The 18,395-nt window shown below is 40.5% G+C and overlaps 1 protein-coding gene across 1 annotated transcript in view; it reads left to right on the top strand.

Moving 5' to 3' along the window:
• The first annotated feature begins 280 nt into the window (after positions 1 to 280).
• Positions 281 to 18,395, top strand: part of SATB1 (SATB homeobox 1) — a 105,052-nt gene continuing 86,937 nt past the window's right edge. The window contains exon 1 of the mRNA XM_056129391.1: positions 281 to 563. The gene's annotated coding sequence lies outside the window, so the exon portion shown is untranslated. The remainder of the gene's footprint in view (positions 564 to 18,395) is intronic.

Below are 18,395 nucleotides of genomic sequence, written 5' to 3'. Positions count from 1 at the left end.
CCCCTCGGACCAGCCCGCGCCGCACCGGGCTCCGCGAGCGGCGGCGACGCGGAGTCAAGCCGAGCCCCCCGCGGGCGCTGCGCGCCCGGCCCCAGGCGCCGCGGCTGGATGCGCGCCCCGGGTGGCTGCGGGCTCCCGCGGGGGGCGCCCCGGCCGCTCCCGCGCGCCTCGCGACTGCGGGCGCGGCGACCGCTGAGCCGAGAGCAGCTCCCGGCGGCCCCTTCCCCCGCCCGCCGCCGCCGCCCCCTCCCCCTCCCCTCCCCCCGTTAACATCTCCTCCCTCCCCCCCCCCCCACCTCTCTTCCTTCCCTTGGCCCCGCGCGCTCGCTCGCTCGCTCCTTGCCTCGCTCTCCCCTTTAAACGCCCACTTCGGATGGGGAAAGAAGACAACTTGAAGTCAAGTTGCAATTAACTTCCGCGGCAGCCGCAGCTCCGGCGGCGGCTGGAGCAGAGGCTCGATCCGCCGCCTCCGAAGTCCGACGCCGGCGCGCCCGCCTGGGGAGTCTTTGCAGCTCTCCGGCCCGCACCCGACAGCCACCGCCGCCCCCTGCGCCCATGCCTGAGTGAGTTTTGCTCCATGGCCTCGTCCCCTCCCCTCTTTGGCTGTCATTATCTGTCTTTTTCCCCCCACCCTTCCTTTCCTCTTTTCTTTTTTCTTTTTTCTCCTCCCGGAATGCACTCAAACTTCTCTGTCGCACCCACCCCGACACCCCTGGCCGGGGCGGCTAGTCTTTTCTCTAGTGGGCGCCCGGCGGCAGGGGTCTCCCCGAGCCCCTTCTCTCGCGCGCTGCAGGATCCCCGCGAGGCAGGGGGTGGGGGGTGTGGGCCGGCGGAGTGAGGGACAGCGCCCGGGATGGGGGGACCCGAGGATGCCATTCGTTCTCTCTCGGGGTGTGCACAGGCTCCCACACCTGCCTGGCAGCCCCTTGGCTGAATCAACCCCTCTCGAGTTATTTCATCGGCATGGCCCCTTTGGGCACAGGAAAGGGGGAGTCGGAGGGACCGAAAGAAGCGACCCGAGTCAGGCAGAGCGCCCCCCCCCTCCGTGCGCCCGGGAGCCCGGCTGGCCAGAAGGGGTGCCGGGCGGCGGAGGCAGGGGGAGCGGGGAGTTTCCCCCGGCGGATCATCCCGGAGGTCAGCATCCCTCCCCGGTCCATCCCCGTCTGCCCCGCCGGCGCGGCGGCTCGCGAGCGGTGGCGGTGACGGGCCTGGGAAGTTTGCGGCAACTTCTCCATCCAGGGAGCCACTCGGGCGCCTGGGCGCTCAAGTTGGAACCGGGAGTTTGCAAGCCGCGGCGCTGCGCGTTTCGATCCTTCGCCGGCTGTCGGTGCGGTGCGTCCCGGAGGGGCTCCTGAGAGCCACCGTGGTGGGGGTAGAGGGCTTGGAGTGGGACGAGAATCCCGGAGAGGCGCCGCTCTCTCGGCACAGGTGCCGCCTGCGGGTCTGCACCGGGTCTCGCTCCTGCGCTCCCGGACCCGAGCGTGGCGGCCTTTCCTCCCGAGCGCCCCGCCGCCAAGGCTCCCGTGGGTTTGGGAGCCTGGGTTTTGGCGATCACGCAAGGGGACACGAAGCAGGCAGGTGAGCAGGCTCGAGGCAGTGACATGCGCGTGCCGGGGAAAATGTACTGAGCAGGACGCCAGGGGTGACCTCAGAAGACGGGGTGAGGCTTAGGGGTTTTTGCTGGAGGTTTTGGCCCGGACCTCCAGGAGGGCGTTGCAGATTTCACTTACAAGTGTCAACCACAGGATCGCCTCTCAAAGTGCCTTGTTTGGCAACTTTGACCTCTGCGCCCTTCCTTGGCCAACTTTCTCAGCGGCAGTCCGGATTTCCAGGCAAGTATTCTGACTTGGATTCCACACTGTGGTAGAACAGACAGGGGAAACAGCAAGACATACTGCCCTCCACGGAGCAGCTTTCTGCCCCGGTGGCTGGGATTCCTTGCTTGCATCCTTGGAGGCCAGGAGACCTGACTCTCCCTAGAGGACAGAGTGGGGGTGGGGGGAAGAGTAAAAAAAAAAAATTAAAAAAAAAAACGCTTGTGTCAGGTTTTGTCCCAGAGGCGTCTGTGAAATCTAGCATTTGTGCTGCTGATGGAATAACTCATCTCCTTGAAACTTTATTGAAAGGTACACCCTACCTAAAGTGGATTTTCCCCCCCTAAAGTGTCAGGAATGTGAGATTTATTCCATAGAGGTGGCCACCAAAAAAAAAGTAGAGAAAGCAAGGTTGAGGTGTTTGCTCTAAAAATCCTTTAATCTGCTGTATGTTACTAGTGCTATGATTTAGCAGCTTTCCTTTTATTTCTATTGCATATTATGTTAGTAGAACAGTAGTACATTCATATACTGGCTGCTCCAGTCTGCTGGCAAACATTAGCATTCAAGCTTACATTTTTGACAAATGTGCAGACAGGAATAGCATGAATAGGCATCTTAAATATTAACAACCTAAGCATCTGTTGTGAAACAAATTTAATATATTTACTCTGTTTTTCTCACATTGTTAGAAAAGGTTATAATAAGTGCATAATTTCAACTTTACTTAGCAGAAGTAACTGGCTGAATCTTTCACTACCTCTCCAAGTGTTTAACACAAACACCACCATAAATACTTTAATTAACTTGGTTAGGCACAGTATTAAATACACTTTAGACAATGTGTAGTCTATGTAAAATGTAACAGCAGCAAAATATGTATCCTATTTGTGCACATTTTAAATGACTATGCATTTTATAAATATACCAAGCATGTTTATTCTTCATCTCCATTTGACACTTATTACTTCATATTTTTCTAATGGAAACAATATTTTAAATGTAGAGTTGTTTAGTCATATGTAATACATAATATGTAAACAGTAGCTATAAAGTACGGAGCATTGTTAAATTTGAGTATGGCTACATGATAACAAGATTATACTAGAGGAATAAAAATCACAACTCAATTTTGTTTCTTTCTGAATAATGAATACAAATGATAGATTAAGAAAAATAGGGATTTCCCTCCTAAAGTACTCATGGCTTAAAATGTCTATGGGGATTGAGGATTTGGAGGGGGAGGAAGAGGGTGGGGGGGATCGAGAATGAAGACTTAAAGAACTTCCAAAAGTCTGAATAGTTATTTCCAGAATCAATGCATTCCTCATTTTCCCACAAGCTGAAATATGTAATAAATAATAGTTCTTTGTATATAAAAGTATTCAAAAGGAATGCCTTTTGTCTAGTTATTATAATAAAATTAATATATTCTTTGGTTGATAATCTACAAAAGTAGTTCTTTTGTCTCCCAGCATCTTAAACAAGAGCAGCAACAAAACGAATATTGGTTTATTTTTGCAAAGAAGTCTGTTGCCAGCTATATGAACCTACAGTGGAATGAGATGTGTTAATCTGACTGATGCCTGAGAAAGACTACATTAAATTAGCAAAGACAAATATCTAGAGGAGATTTTCAATTACTTTTTTCCTGTGACAGGTTGTGGATTGTAAATTAGGCCTAAAAGGTCAGGTGACAGGCACCTGTTCCTCATTATTGTAAAAATCTTGGTTATAAACACTATTAAGCTAAACACAACATGGATATACAGCAGGGACCCTATAAAGCACTGTAGTGGGTTTTCATCTGCTGTGTACATTTCCAAAAGGGCCATACGTAGATATGCCTTTTATTCAGATACATCACTTCTTCAGTGTTGCCTTGGTTGATTCTTATGTTAGTGCATGGAATTGGTGGAGTATATAAAATGAATGAGCATGACTGAATCAGTCTTCAGACTATGTCTAGACATACAGCTAAATGCAAGAATACTGTTTTAACTCCTATTTTCTTTTGGAAGGCATTGATTATCAGAATTTGTTTGTGATTTAAATAGAAACCTCCTCAACTTGCCTTTTATACTTTTTAGATGCGTTCGTGTTTTAAATGATGCCATGAAGTATTTTGCTCGGTGCTTGTCTATGAGGGGAAAATCAGTTGCTTCATACCATCATAGTTTTGTGGTACATCTTAAAAGGGAATAAAGCCACATTTTACCTGAATGCTGTTCTGAAGAGTATCATTTGATCCGCAAACTTGCCACTTTGCTCAGGGGATTTTAGTGACGTTTCTGGCAGAAATAAGGAGTATAATTAGAGTTTTATGAGTGGCTTACCTTTAGATATTTTATAGAGCAGAATATGCATATATACCGAATGGACCTTAGCACCACAAAGGTTGAAGAATATTAGTAAAGGTGCCAGTTGCTTTTAATTAGCAAAGGAGGAGGGTTTGGAGCACATGTGACAAGTAAGATTATTAAATTTCTATATTTAAATACCTTATTTTGTCTTTTTTTGAGTTTTGGAGAGTTTATGCTTATTATATTAGGTATTCATTTTTAGCATTTATGATCAGATTACAGAACAGTCATTACTCTTGCTTTTCAAATTGATTTGGTTTCAAACTCAGAAACTCGGGGATGATTTTAACAAATTAGTTTACATTTTGACAGAACGGAGTTAAGTTAATTAATAGATCAGGCACGAAAAATCATCCACAGCAGGGTGTATTTTCTGGTAAAATGAAAGTTATGTTTCAGTGTGATGAGCATCAGGCTTCAGTAATCTGTTCCTCGTGTGGAATGAACACTTCCTACTTTGAGCTAGCAGGCACCTACTGTTTATTTACGCTGCATTAAACTGACAGCTCAGCAATCAGAGGAAAAATATTACTTACCTTCCTGAAGTAAATACCAGTTTATAGGTTAGTGCACGTATTTATATTCCTGTCACCACAAAATAACGGCTCTGTCTCCATTTTAATATCTACCTGTACATAATCCGGGGCTTCTGCCTCTTCCTGGTTTGGGGCTAGGGGTCGAGAGTTTTTCCTTATCATTTCCCAGTGGCAAAACTTTGAAGAAGATTATCATCTTCCCATTTCTGTCATGTGAGAACGAGTTGAAAGGTATGTTATGCACTTTTAAATACCTCAACTCTTAACATCAAAACTCCCAAAGAACATGCATACCACTTAAAATAGTCATCTTAGCACAACCTCGGGACAAATGCGTTCAAATGCAGTCAAGTGTGTGTTCGCTAAATTAACTTTCTACAGAGTTCTAAATAGATTACTTAGGCTACTTGATTACTTAGATAATAACTTCGATTGAGTAGCTTTCCTTCCAAGTCGTAGATGGAATGCTTCAGGTTTTAGTGAAGATCTGCAAATATGAGCACAAAGTGAGGGCTCATTGATTGATTGCTACTGTTGGGCTTTCCTCTGAAAATATTCTCCCCTTTATTTGTCTTGAAGACCTTTATTCGTCTTCTTGTTAATCTGCCCGCCTAAATATAAGGCAGATTTCAAGGTTTTATAATTACAGGTGCATTTGTTTTCCTTTAAGATTAAAAGCCCCTGCTTTTAGTCTTAAAGACCTCTGGAAACATCAGAATACTGTTCAAGTTGAATTTCAAAACTTATGATTAACTTCAGAAAATGTTTATCTTCAGTTATGTTCTGTAGTTCTTACATTTACCTTCTACACAGTTGTCAAGCACTAATCACATATTCCATTGACATTAGGGCAGAATGTGGTCTTAATACAGCATATAAATCAAATCTGTTACACAGGCTCTTCTTCACTATACTAAAGAAAGTGTCTACTGGGGTAATTTATATATCGTTCCTAAGTGCTATTCTCAATGGTAAGTCTATTTAAACTTTGCGTCTTCAAAGAGTGTGATCAACACATTAGCACACATTATTTAGTACTTTTGAACTTATGCCAACAGTACCTTTTGCTGTTTATTTTTTTAAGTCTTTTTTAAGATCAGATATTCCATTTCAGAGTAAATAGATACAGATTGTGTGTATATATATGCAGGGTAGATTTAGTAGTGTAGCATTTTCTCCAGCATATTGGCCTATTTTTATTCTTTCAAGTTATTCTCCATCACTTCCACAATTGCTGCTGTCTGAAGATTTGTAAGAGAAATTCTAATCACTTCTTTCAATGGACGTTCAAGGATATAATTCAGTTAATGCAGTGGTCTAGTTTTAGCGATCAGAGATTAAAAATTAGTTAACATATACCCCAACATTTATTTCTTAGTTACGACTGAAAGTTGACATTTGGTAGTGAAATGTCTTGCAATTTAAAAATAACAGGAAAGTTGGTTTGATGTCCAGCAGAGGAAAAATGTTGCTGACTGAAAAAAAAATTAACTGGGCAAACTTTGATTATAGTCATCGCTCATTTTAGAGTCGAGCTGCACAAATTTTTAGTACCTTGGGGTGTAGGTTCACCCAAACCAAGCTGAATTACTTGCAAAGGAAGCCCATACCAGTGCACCTGGTTGAGCCTTCCTAGGATGTCCGTGGACCTGTACGATGCACCTACCTCTCCAGCATCCTCCCTCCCCACCACCCCGCCCCCCAGGTGTGCAGGAAGCAGAGGGCGTTGCACTGGGTGAAGTGGGTGGACTCTACCCAGAGCTCTGACCTGATTTGTGACGCACCCTCAGAACTGCAGTAATGGTCCAGCTGCTTCAGGCAACTGGTAACCACCTCATTTGGGGATGCTCCTGCTTTGCTAGCAGAGCCAGGGAAGACTTCATCATTGTAACCTCATCAAGGACTACTTTGGGAGCGCTCTCCTCTAGACTAGATTTAGAGGACAGCCTCGGCTATTTGGAGGGTAAGTGCTAGAAAAGTTCTTAGTAGGTGGTTTTTTTTTTGTTTTGTTTTGTTTTTTTTGTTTTGTTTTTTATGGGGAACCAGGGCTGCAAACACATGGACACACTGGCATTGAGTGACCTGGTGAGATGTCGGTGTTGCTTTTCTTTTCCAGCTATCGGTGATTTGGGACCAGAACCAACAAAAAATTCTTACGCGGGCATTCTTCTTTGGGGCATGAAATATGGTCAGAAGATCCCAGGAGAAATGATTAAACCCTCCTTTCTTGAGAATCTTAAAGAAAGAAAAGGTAGTAATTCACGTGTGAAGGAGAAAATCTGTAGATGCAGTTTTGCAGTTTTCCAGAAGCGAGGCGTATAGTTGAGTTGATTGCTAGAGATTCCTTTCTAGTCGGACTCAAGGGTTTCTCAAATGCCATTAAAAGCACATAAATGACAATTTGGCCTTTTGATGTTTACAATGTTAAGGACTTTATGGTAAAAGAGGTTTTATGTTATAAATATTTTATTGTAATAATAATTATAAATAAAATAGGACCCAGCGTATGCAGATATCTTTTGAAATGGAGATAGTCTTGAATATAGCCTATCCATAATTAGCTGTTTGATGTTGAATGCAATTAAGTTTTCCTGTTCCAGTGAACCAGACAATGGAAATCATTGGGGATTAACAACAGGCTGTGTGATTCTTGATATAGCAAATCTTTCTTTCCCTTAGAAACTATTTTGTCACTGACTGAGGAACTAAATTCAGATGCTTGTAGTTTTGAATCTTAGAAGAATTTATGGAATTGATGAAAGAATCCAAGTGGTATTTTTCATTGTATTTTTACCAGTTGACATGGTGTTCAGATGTTATGGGTAGTCCTCGACAGACTTCTCCAGGCTCTGGAAGGAAAGAACAATATTTTAATAACTACGCTTTAAATAATTTCTTAGAGGTGGGCTTCCTTTTAGGTGGTTTAAGGGGACTCAAAACCAATTTAGAACATTATCTTAAAAGTTAAAAAATGACAGCCTTAGTTTGTATGGAGTCATTGTATCTTAATAATACTGTATCCTTATTAGTGTTATTAGAGCAGTAGACAGTTAATTACAGCCTTTTCTGAGACATGTTAACTGTATATTAACAGTCATGTTAAAAAAGAATGATGTAGACGGTTACATACAAGCTGCTGCTTGCTAGACTCTGTTAAAATTACTTGCTTAGCATGTGCAGGGTCAGACTTTTGGGCCAGAATCATCAAAAAAATGTTTTGTGCTGGAAAAAAGTTAATTTGAAGACTTTTCACTAGAATATGAAATTTCTTCCTGTAATTTTCCTTTCTTTGTAATTAGTATTGGCTTTTATCACTTTTGCCAGTGCCATTTGAAATTATTGCCCCTCAGCAGTTTTCACTTTCCCATATAATATTTTGAGATGCCTATATTTTCTCATTTTCTTTTGGCCAAGATAAGTCATTAAAAGCTTATTGAGTTGATTTAGCACCTCTTATACTTCTTTTTATGGAATCATTGTAGTCACTGTTTCTCTAGCCAAGTTGTTTTCTTACAATCCTCCATAATCTGATCATTTAAGACACATCTCAGCAGTTCATCAGAGTGTTGTTCTAAGATTCTGTCATTTTTCCAAATCTCAGACTTGTGTTTTCACTTTGACTTGTTCCATGACAGAACACTGGGGGACTGTAGAGGGGTTGAAAGCCAGACTAGGTCTTACCTAGACAATTTAACTATTTGAATTCCCTTCGTTGACTTCAATATGTAGACTGTGTATAAGGGTGCAATAATAGTTTGTAAAATAAATTTGTTCGTATTCCCACTGTAGGAGTTCGTAGATGGAGCTGTTTTCAATCAGATCTTAAACCACACACAAAAAACTTCTGTAAGGTATACATCTGTGTTGTATAAAATGGGAGCAACTTCTCAGCATTCTGTGCTGTGCATCGGGACCGTTAGTTAAAGATTTGCTAAATTAATCATAAAACAGAGTTTAGCTTGAGCTGATCATGATTTAATGGGAAAAGAGAGTCTTCTTTCTAATTTTCCATTTTTACTGGGGTTATCTGAACACTTAATCTATACAGGCCCCAGTTATGTTTTCTGGATAATTGAATGTTTTTCTTTTCTAACTGTATGCGCTCTAATTTTTTGATAGTAGCCTGGGTTCTGTTCTCCCCTCACTGTCTGACCTCCAGGATTAGGTGAAGCATCTCAATTGAGGGTCTTGGTCCTTTGGCATTTGGCTGTGAAAATGGAATCAACATTGACTGCCCTCCTGAGTCCCTTGCAGTTAGGCTATGACATAATAATGATCTATCTGATAGTCTGATTACCAAAATACTGTGGACTTGGGGTCCGAGACTGATTGACCTTCACCTGTCCTTTCCTACATGTCTTTTATTTGGGGATCCCATTGAAGAAATACCAGTCAAAATTATTGTTATATGTATATGTATATGTATATGTATATATAGGGGGGCTTGGTAGCTTTATAAAAAATGGTTGCAGATTTAGCATACTTGTATTCATGAAGAATCCTTAAAATGAGAAACTCAGGTTTCAATAGTGTTGTTAAGCTGCATCTAAAACCTTCAGAAAGGTTCTAGGGCATTCTATGAAAGTTACCTCAAAATAAACATTTCCTTTAAAGTTTTTATTTTCTTTCAAAAGCATGCAAAGGGCCATTTGCAAAGCAGGCCTATTTAGTTTCACAAAGAAAAGTACTCCAAGTGGTACACTGCTGTGTGACCTATTGCATTATTGTGAATACTCTGTCTCTTTAAAAACAGTCTCCTCTATTTGCCCTATTAATTGTTGATATGTTGCCATCCACGAGACAAAAATTAGAGCTGTAATTAAATAATCATGTGATGCTCCTTAGTGCCAGTGAGAGCAAACTCATTTATCCAGGCCCTGATGGTCACTGATTATTGTATTACTACTGGCTTGTTTTATTTTTTTTAATGATTCTCTATCTGTAGATTACCTACCACTATCCTTCTTTTCAAAATTAAAGAAAGTAGAGAACATTCAGCCAGTTAATTGGCTAGAGGCCCACAGGGATGTAAGGTAGACATACCTTATTTTGCTTTTGGTCACCTGGTAGGTTCTTTGGGGAGGCTACATCAGTGGTGTGGTTGCCTGCCATTTAATTTACACTGGTGTTTTGGCTGGGATGGAGGCATATGGGGAATGCCAGGAGAATTACAAAAGGAGCTGGGTATTAAAATTCAGAAATGATTAAAATTGAAATAAAAGGATGCTGCTTCTTTGCCAGTACTCTGGCAGTCATAATGACACATAGAGATTAGTTTCCACCTTCATCTTTTTCTTCTTTCTCATTTCCTCTTGTTTATTGTTGACACATTTTCCTTATGTCTGTCTCCCATCTCTGTATCTTTTTGCACCATTATGCATTCCTACTTCCCCCTCTTCCTTAAGCATGGAGAAGCCTACTTAACCTTATTATAACAATAACAGAATAGGTTATTAATATTTAATATGCACATGATTAAAATTTCCCTCCTTTAAACATAGGTCAGCTGTATTATTATTAACTGGCATGTAATTTTTCATTTAAAATATTCCTATTCTGCCCTTGCTGTTTCTGAAATGTAGTCTACTTTAGTAGTGATTTAATACATACATAATGTTTAGAAAACTGTGGCCGGCTAGTGAAAAAAGAACTTACCAGTCATGGATAATCAATTATGCATGAATTCAAATGTAACAGATGGAATCTGGTGAGTTAAAGTTTCTCTTTGCTGTGGTGGATTTTTTTTTTCCTTTTCATTTGTTTGTTTGACACCTGTCTCTTAGATATAGATAAACATTTAATCCAGCAAGTACAAAATTTTCTCATATCTATATGTTCTCTTTATCAAGTGAACTTGGTTTTATAAATAAAATTTAAGGGCAGTGAACTTTTTATGTGGTCTTCTAAATGATCAGATTCTCTTTCATTCTTTTATAGATACGGAACCTGATCTTGCTTCACTTAGAAATGTCAGCTCAATAGTAAATAAAGAAGACCCAAATATCATTTCCCTATCCCTTATCCACTAATTTCCTCATCATGTTACTTATTCTTCTCTTTTTTTGAAAAATGCATAGTAATAGAGATGGTATACCAACTCTGGGTTTGAAAGAATTCTAATGAGACCTATAGTAATTTCAAATTGTATAAAACTCTTGGGTGGCATGCATATACTATCTGTAGGCATGCACCAAGTTATGTCTCATATAAAGTGCATTCATACTTGGATATTAGCCAAAAAATTGGATTTCCCAAATCTGTTGTGAATCCCCCAGATTTGGTTTTTATCCTAAACAGCAGCATACGCCAGCTGCAAAAATACCTTTGCACTTGCTTGTAGTGTTGTAATCCTGGGCAACAGACCCCTTTGTGAAAAGTGAACTTAAAAGAAAGACCTCCCCCTCCCAATTAAACCCTTATTTATTAAGAGGTGTGTTAGCTCAAGGAGAGATAAGAAATTTAATTTTTATTAACTAGAATGTCAATTTGTAATGTTTTATTTACAGTTGTACAAGTACTATAACAAGCATTGTCCATCTGTAAAGCGGTGCTGTCTTAAAACAGTTATAAGCTGGTCCCCATCACATTTTTTTTAAATAAACATGCTGTTTGTTTCTTTCCTAAGTATATTTATATATATAAAAAACAATATGAGTGAAAATAGTCTTTGCAGGATAAATAAAAATAAATGATTAAAAAATAGCCTCAAGGCTCACTAGTTCTGTTTTTAAAGTTAAAGTTATAGTGCAGCAATATTTATCAACTTTTTGCTTCGTATCAGCTGGAAATTTGCATGTATATTTATAGTTCATGTTAGTTTTCTGATGAATTACATTCTACAATAAGTACTAATACAGAAAAAGGCACCGGCGCAAGGATCTACTCCAGCTACAGATATATTGTGAAACTAGGCTTTAGTATTTGTATGGATGCTTTTACCTATGACAAATGATATGATTTCAATTTGCCTTTTTATTCATATTCCTTAATTATGCTTTAGAAAGCCACAAATATATAGTATGAAGTTCAGTATGATTTAATTTATACTGGAATTTCCAATTCATTTAAATTCCATAGTAACTTAAAAACATTCCTAATATAGGATGCATAGAATAGGTAATAGGAGGAGAAATAGATGACAAGAGACAGACTATAGGAAAACATGTTATAGAAAAGGGGCTTATACATTTCGGTATGTATGCAGAAGTAAATAATTTTAATTCCTCTTCAGTGATAACAATTTCAAGCTTTTTAGACTTCTATAAAACTTACATTCTTTTTATTAAGAAATAGAATCTAAAGTTTTATACTGAAACAGTTTCTAAATCATTACATGGATTACATTTATCCAGTCTATGATTATCTATTTATTATTGTACTGCTTGCCTGTGCGCTACCTTCTAGGTACTAGTTAATTGGGAAAGTTTACTATCTGATGAGTGAAGTTAATTTTTACTCATTTGAAAAATATTCAAAAATTACGTATTTGACGTCTTGTACTTTGTTTTTTGTCCATATGAACAAAGTTAAAAAAAAAAAGAACCATTTTCTTGCATCAGAGGTCTTCAAATTACCTACTTTGGGTGGGATCTCAGTCTCTAATTACCAGTCCATGTTAATTATCCTTGGGTCAGGTATTCATCATATGAATTAATTATCTAACATAGAGTGGACTGTGACTACTGGTAGCTCACAACAAAGAGTAGAAGCCTGGTGGTGAGGCTAGGATTATCTGTTGTATTTATGTCATTGTTTTTCTGCTTGACATGGTATTTTCATGACAATATGTATGTGCCGATCTGAGCAATAGGTGAAAGATATTTTTTTTCTCTGGTTTTCCTTACAGAACAAAAAAATATGCCATTTGGACAGTTTTTAGTGTCCAATTCAGAGGCATTAATTACATTCACACTGTTGTACAAGCGTCACCATAATCAGCTTCCAAATCTTTCCATCATCCCAAATAGAATGTGCTTCAGTCTTGAATTAAACTTCTTTGCTTCAACAAATTTCAAGCATTATAGCTGTATTATTTAATCACTGTCCAGATGTGATGCAGATGTTTCTGGTGGTCGTTTTCCCTCTTGATGGGCAGTCTTTGTCTAGGCCTTGTGACAAGCATTGGGCACAGTGATGCTTTATCAGATACTGACTTTAACTGATATTCTCCCCCCCCGCCCAAGGATCTGGACTAAGATTCAGGTCCTTTGTAACTTTAACCCGTTTGAGTTAAGGCCAGAGAAATGAGCAATAAGATTGGTATTTCTAAGACAGTTTGGTTGACCCGTCTTGGCTACAGGTTGATTCGGAACACACTATTTGATTTCAATGGAATTAAAGAACCCCTGAGTGGCTCTGAATGTAGCTAGTGGTGAAGCACTTGAATGTGTGGAGCTCTGGGTTCAATACCCAGCACTGCAGAATCAAATTTAAAAAAGAAAATGAACTTTCCTGAATTTCCTAAGGGATTGCAGAGCAGAGAGAGAACTCTGTCCTGCCGCTGGCTCAGACGTAGATGAACATGCGTACTTCAGTGCAGTGATTTAGTCTGGAAATAACTTGAACCATTAGAACCCCACTCAAAGTTGAAGTTTTCTGGGAATAAAATCATGCTTAACTATGTTGAGAAAAATTAGAGGAAACCCGGATGGTTCTGGCTCCAGTAAATAATAGACTGGCTTTAGAACTGTACTTCCATGTGTAATTTTGTGGTTAGTTGCTTATGTCTGTGATGATAAATCATATACCTGCACAGGATTTCTGGCACCCCAGTAAATCTCAAGCTAGGGCCCAAATGCTAATTTATCATGGTTCCTCAAATAGCATACCTTTAGTCACCAAATCAATGATCTAATAGCTTCTTCCTCATCTCTCTTTGTTTGTTTGAAACAAGTGGTTTGCCTGAGCACACATTCCTGAAATTTTGGCCTGCTACTGTTTGCAAGAACAGTCTTTGCTTTTCCAAGAGATCCAGGATTGGGTTAAAAGCTTTGCCCTTGGCTATCCTCTGAGGTATTTGATTCTGTATCTCCAAAACATTACCTAACCCAGTAGATGTCAAAGCTGTCCGTACTTTTGAATCACTGTCAGAGCTCTGAAAATTCAAATGCCTGGCTCCCACTCTGGACCACTGTGATTTAATTGACGTAAGGGTGAGTGGTGTCTTTTTTTTTTTTTTTTGGTCACATCCGGCAATGCACAGGAGTTACTCCTGGCTCATGCACTCAGGAATTACTCCTGGTGGTGCTTGGGGGACCATAGGGGATACTGGGAATCAAACCCGGGTCCGCCACATGCAAGGCCTTACCTGCTGTGCTATCGCTCCAGCCCAAGGGGTGAGTGTTTATCATGAATCTCTAAATTGTTTCGTTTTCCTTTTTTTTTTTTTCGGGGGGGGGATGCACACCCAGCAGTTGTCTGAGGTCTGCAGTCAGAGATCTCTTCTGGTGGGCTTGGGGGAGACCAATTGTGCTGGGGATCCAACCAGTTGTGCTGCACACCCAGGTTGGCAAGGCAAGCAACTTGCCTGTGTACTGTCACTCTGGCCCAGGTCTGGATTGTTGAAAGAGCTCTTAGGTGCAGCAAATTGGGGAGCTACTGAGCACCTGGCTTTACTTTCAAAGATTGTCAATTAGTGTTCTTCCAAGAACTCACTTAGCAGGTTAGTTCTTATATTCCTGTGTGTGTGTGTGTGTGTGTGTGTGTGTGTGTATGTGTGAACTACTGTGAGAAAATCCAGGAATACAGACATAAGCATAATCTCTTTTTTTTTATTTTTATTTTATTTTTTTGCCTTTTGGATCACACCCAGCGATGCTCAGGGGTTATTCCTGGCTCTGTACTCAGGAATTACTCCTGGTGGTGCTTGGGGGGCCATATGGGATGCCGGGGATCGAACCCAGGTCGGCCGTGTGCAAGGCAAACGCCCTACCCACTGTGCTATCGCTCTGGCCCCGAGACATAAGCATAATCTCAACACGCTTACAGATTTGCAATTGGGAGAGGTAGGTATGTAAATATGCAATGCCAAATAGAAAATTGTGGTGGGCTGATGGATTGTGTAAAGAATAGGTCAGAGAGATAGTAAAGGAGTAAAGTCATTTGCCTTCCACACGGCTGGTCCCAGTCCTAATCTCTGGCACCACATTTGATTCCTTGAGCACTGCCCAGAGTGACACCTGAGCACCGCTGGGTGTGTCCCAAAGCCTCTCTCCAAATTGAAAGAAAAAAAAGAAAAGCTTGGATAACAAAAGAAATGACTCCTTTGGCTAGAAGAGATGCCATTAAGCACAAAGAAAAGGAGATGGAAAGTCCCAGAGAAGAAGGGGACCGAAAGGGGACTCTGGGAGTCAGGGTGGAAAAAGAGAAACAACCTGAAACTGAGTATTTGGTGTTGATGTCTATACTGGAGGATTCAACACCAATCGGAGAAATCCTTCCCCTATTCAGTTTTGGATAGCGGTCTGGAGATAGAGATGACAATTTTGATGAAATTATCACCATTGTGTCTTGTCAAGGTACACAAAGGTACACAAGGTACAAAAGGGAGCTTTTAAAATTTGTGCTGAATATTTGCTTTAAAAGGCTAGTTTTTTTGTTTTTTGAGTAAAAGGCCTAGCTATTCTCTCAGGTTCTAGAAAACAACTACAGTAGAACCTTCATTTTCCTTATCCAATCTGCCAGTGTAGCATAAACATGAGCCTTTCTTTGCTCAAGTTTAATAATGACTTTTGCCTATTAAAACCATATCACAAATTAGCAGTGTGTACTTACATCCAACCCAAACTAATTAGGAAACAACTCCTGATCACTATCAGTCTGTCTATAACTGAAACCCCACTTATTAGGGAAAAAAAAAATAAAAGCAAAACCCATAAGCCCTATGTTTAGACTTCATTATCATTTCTCCTTTATCTCTCCTAAAACAATTCAAGCCTTTTGCTGTGTTTTGCAGGGAACCAGTGTTTGTTTGGTATCTGGATGCCCTCCCAGTTTAAGTAGGTATCTACATGAAAGCATCCAAAAGAGCCATTCATAATGGCAACTCTGCTCATTTAATGTAAGAGTACGAGTAAGGGTGGGGAATCACACTGTGATTTTTAACTTCACCCATGAACTCTTTAAATGCCCGTGGAGAGCAGCATTTGGGGTTAAATGCATATTACTCCAAATGTACTAGAGGACCATTTCAAGTACAGACATGTCTAGAAAGTTGACTCGAATTTGTGTTCAGTGACATAGGAGTCTTACTCTGCACAGCTTTTCAGACCCCATAGGCTGATTCTAAAATGGAAAGTGGTTTCAATTTCAGTATCATTAGAATGGCTGAAAACCACTCAGCAACTCGAGATGACTCCTGGTTAGATCCTAGATTTCTGTAGCCATCTTTTGCAGACCTTACTCTAAGTTAGTGTCGTCCCATAGAACTTCCTGCAATGGTGGGAATGGTTCTCCACCGCCAACCGGTGATAGTCACTAGCCAGTAGTTGCTGTTGTGTACCTGAAATGTGACTGAGGAGCTAGATTGTAAGTTTTGTTTCATTTCATTTCATTTAAACTTAAACAATAACACCACATACAGCCTATTCACTCCTTTTCACTTCTGCAGTCTCAGAACACTGATTTTAGTTGCAGTTAGCAGTGGAAGTTGGTTGCATGTGACACTGTTCACTAGATGCTCCCATTGAGTCATTTGTATTGTAAATACTGCAAGGATGCCATCCTCGTGAATATGGCAGGGAACCCTGCGGAGTCTGTGCTCTTATAGGGTGATGTTTTCTATAGGAGCCAAATGTTAGGCCAATAACTAGCAAAAGTGTTCGTTGATAAAGACTATGATGATTGTTACAACAGAGAAACGCAAGAAGCTATGAGAGTACAAAATAGGGCCCATAGTGTTTGCCTTGCTTGCAGCCCAACTGAATCCCTAGCATCACCAGGTCCCCTGAGCACTGCCAGAAGTGGTCCCCACCCTCATCACTGCCGGGTATGGCCTCCAAGCCAATCCAAACAGAAAAAAAAGGTTGAAGAAGCATAGCATCTTGTTACATCAGCCAGAGAGCTTAGACAGATTCCCTTTATTTACTAATTAAGGAAAGGATGAGGCGGCTTCCTTTCCCCAAGTTCAAGACTTGGTAGGGCTGGTTGCAGGAGTCTGGTGTGCCAAACCATGACCTCTAAAAATTGGGGTCTGGCTGATTAAGCTGTATGCAGACACACACACATACACACACACACAACACACACACACAGAGCAAATTTCAGAACTGTTCAAGTTGATTCTCCTCAATTGTAAGCAGGGTGATGATGTCAGTCACAGATAAGATGTGAAAAGAAGAGTGCAAATGTTTACAGGATATTGCATTTCCTTTCAAATATATGTTTTGACAGAGTTGTGTGGGCTCCAGCCCCAGCGTTTTCCTCCCTGCTTCTACAAATGTGTCTTTGGTCCATTCAAGAAATGATGTGGAAATCAGGCCTGACATCCCAGACAGACAAAATGAGACACTTGACAACAAAACATATGGCTCAATGAGATACCCTTATATGGCCAAGGGAGACCATATTCCCAGAAATTCTTGTATGGAAAACACCACCTGCAACTAAAGCCAAAAAACAAAGAGTTCACACAATAAAAAGAGCAATATGCTATGCAATTGTGCTGCTTTAAGAGTAGAGAGAGATAGCCAACTGTATTTGAATTTAAAAAGATGAAAGGGAAATAAAAACATGTCCTTAGAAAGTGCTATGGTGGTAAGCTTTGCTTTGCTAACACAGTCACTGGTGTAGTTGCCATATCTTAAAAGCGTTCAAATTCTAAATGCTTTCTATGTTTATTACAAATGTATGTGCTATTCAGAACTCTGAATGTGCTTTAATGCTTTCGGATATCTGCCTGCATATTTATCTTAATACGGTGCCATCTGAAATACGCAGTTGTCCTTTCGTTATAAAGTCAAAGAAATCTTGTATATCTCTTAGAATATTTTCTCCTGCTACTTGTAGGTAGCCAGTTTGAATGCCTTCTCATGTGATAAAAAACTGATGCACTCTTTTTAACTGTGTATCCACATATTAAATAGTTCATGCTTTGACTTGCAGTATTCCATGTTCCTGAGGTTTTCTATTTTGATAGCAAGATTGAGAAAGTTTATTTTGTTCTCACTTCTTTGAACACTTGCTTGCATCTTTATTTCCAAAATATAGGGTGCTTGTGTAAAATAAATATCTCCCCCCGCCTTGACTTTGATTTTTTTATCCTCACATATGCTGTAGGAAGGTGGCACTTTCCCAGTCATCTTCCGCCCCCCCCCCCCTTTATTTTAATCTGGGTTTACATTGGCCAATGCTCAGTGACTACAAAGAATATTCTAAATGGAAGGGGTCAGTACCATGTAGTAATTATGTTCACCGATGCACTGTATTACTTGGAGAGAGAGCATAAACCTCTCTGTGCCATTTTTTTCCCCCACCTCTCCCTCTGTGTGCTGTTGTATTTATGTCATTTCTTATAATCATATAGTTCTGAAATAAAGAATTGTGCTTGAGGGAAAATTAGTATGACTGTGATTAATAGTCATAATTGCACTATATCATCTTTATAATAAAGTCATTATTAGATCTCTATTCTCATTTATTCTGTTTATCATTTTCTAAGGCCATGCCCACCCTTGTTATATATA

This window comes from Sorex fumeus, unplaced genomic scaffold, assembly GCF_029834395.1.
Source record: "Sorex fumeus unplaced genomic scaffold, SorFum_2.1 ptg000072l, whole genome shotgun sequence".
NCBI classification, from domain to species: Eukaryota; Metazoa; Chordata; class Mammalia; order Eulipotyphla; family Soricidae; genus Sorex; species Sorex fumeus.
This window is presented reverse-complemented; position numbering and strand designations above follow the sequence as displayed.